We start from the raw sequence: 2405 nt of genomic DNA, 5'->3' as shown, positions 1-2405 counted from the left end.
AAAAAAAAAAAAAAAAAAAAATCACACAGAACATCATTTTCCTAACTGGAAAATAAGAGGGTTGAGCCAGATATTTTTCAAGGTTCCTCACAACTCCAAAATGTTTGCATGTTCTCCTTCCCCTTATGAGGACAACACTTTATTAAACCAAATCTATAGGCTTGACAGTGAATAAACATACTGATTAACATATGGAAAAAGTAACTAGGATCTCTTCCTACATTTTCATAAATGTCATTTTTTTCTAAAAAAAACTAAGATGGAATAAACTGATTGTTTTAGCCATTATTTTCTATTCTTAAGGCTGTAGTTCACTATGTGTTGATTCATCTTTGAGAATCCATGCACTTCACTGTCAAAATACTTATAGTCAATACCTAAAAGCTGTCAGGTTTATCAATACCATGTGAAAGCTTCAATTATTCAACTTGGAAAAAGGAGATGTTTACAGAACTAATTGAAATAGTTATTGTTTCACCAGGTATGACAGAAAAATATCAAGAACATTTAAATTTAAAAAATTTATTACAGTAAGGCAAATTATCACAAATTCCCACAAAATATTCCCTTTCTTTGAATGCCCTTATTGCATGCCTCTTTCCTTTTTGTGAAGCAGTTTTGAAGTCCTCTTTCATTAATGTTAGTTGCTCTGTAGTGGCTATATTAATGACCTTCATTGCATGACAATGTTTCACTTGCGTGGTCATTTTGACCATGCAAGGGGGAGCCAGAAGTTGCACAGAGTCAGATTCAGTGAATAAGGTGGATAAGGCTACACTGTCACATTTTTATAAGCATGCCTTTCTTTGAATGGCCTCAGCAATAGAAGATACTCAAGAAGGAAGACTTCTAGAACTGCTTCAGAAAGCAGGGAGAACCGTGGACACATGTTTGAAGAGATGGGGAGTATTCTGAGGGAAGTTCAAGGCAATGTACCTTACTGTAATACATTTTAAACATTCACTATACATTTTTATTTATTTATTTATTTACGTGTGTGTGTGTGTGTGTGTGTGTGTGTGTGTGGCCAGCTCAGCCCACCAGGGGGCGGGGCTGGCAGGCATGTGGTGCTGGGGGATTGAACCGCAGTCCCTGTGTTTTGCTAAGCTTGTTCTAAGTAGGTGCTTTAGACCACTGAGCCATCTCACCAGCCCTCACTATACATTTTGATCATCCTTTGTATATTAATCATGTTGCTTTGAAGGCACAATAAGGCACTTTCCATTGCTGAGAAAGGAAGAATAAGAGATACACGATTTTATCTCCAGCATAAAAATGCTCCTCTAAGAACATCTCTCATCAGCAGTTTATTAGGCTTAATTTCCTCTCATGATCTCATTAAGGGCATGCATTTGGGCCAGACTGGGTTTAAAATCTAGCTTTGCCTCTTAGCCAGTTGTATGTACAAACTCCTAACCCTTCTGCAGCTCACTCTCTCCTATATCTTGGGGAGGACAAGGTGTCTACCTCCAGAACTGTTGAGGATCAAATGAATTATTAGGTGTGAAGAGCTTAGCACAGATCCCTATACACAGCAAACATTAAAATAAAAAGTTAGCTAATATTATTATTCACTGCTTTATGGGCTCCTGAGCAGTATTTTTTTTAAAAAGTAAATTAGTTACTAATAAAGCCAAAAGAGTGAGACTGTACTTTCTCTGTAAACTGCTGTTTGGACTGTTTGTCTCTCAGTTGCTACATTTGTACCGGGAGAAGAAAATATCCCACTAACAAAGGAAGACTTGCTTGTTAGGTTCCCTTTAAAGTATAAACATCCTGGGCTGGTGAGATGGCTCAGTGGTCTAAAGCACCTACTTAGAACAAGCTTAGCAAAGTACAGGGACCGCGGTTCAATCCCCCAGCACCACATGCCAGCCAGCCCCGCCCCCTGGTGGGCTGAGCTGGCCACACACACACGCACACACAAATAAATAATAAAAATTTAAAAAAAATAAAAAATAAAGTATAAACATCCCCAAAGCCTGGATTTTAAACTCTGTTACAGGAAGAAGTAACCTGAGAGGTGGTAGTGGCAGTGCTGATTTACAAACTTGCTGACACAATGTTGTGAATGTACTTAACTGTGGAATTATATATTTTAAAATGTTATACTGAGCATGGTAGTACATGCCTGTATTCGTAGTACTCCTCTGAAGGCTGAAGTAGGAGGATTGCAAGTTCCAGCCCAACCTAGGAACTTAGTGATTGGTGAGACCCTGTCTTAAAACACAGAAAAAGTGCTGAGGTTAGGCACAGTGGTACATGCCCGTAATCCCAGCATTTGGGAAGCTGAGATAGGAGGATCACTCTGATTTGAGGCCAGCCTGTGCTACACAGCAAGATCAAGGATAGCCTAAGCTACATAATGAGACTCCTCTCAAAAAGAGTGGGGAAGGTGTGCCAGA

The 2405-nt window shown here is 39.0% G+C and overlaps 1 protein-coding gene across 3 annotated transcripts in view; it reads right to left on the bottom strand.

Annotated features, from left to right (window-relative positions):
* The window catches only part of Avl9 (AVL9 cell migration associated), a 57393-nt gene that overhangs the window by 8175 nt on the left and 46813 nt on the right, over positions 1-2405 (bottom strand). The gene's annotated exons all lie outside the window — the stretch shown is intronic.

This window comes from Octodon degus, unplaced genomic scaffold, assembly GCF_000260255.1.
Source record: "Octodon degus isolate 3935 unplaced genomic scaffold, OctDeg1.0 scaffold00031, whole genome shotgun sequence".
Taxonomy (NCBI): Eukaryota; Metazoa; Chordata; class Mammalia; order Rodentia; family Octodontidae; genus Octodon; species Octodon degus.
This window is presented reverse-complemented; position numbering and strand designations above follow the sequence as displayed.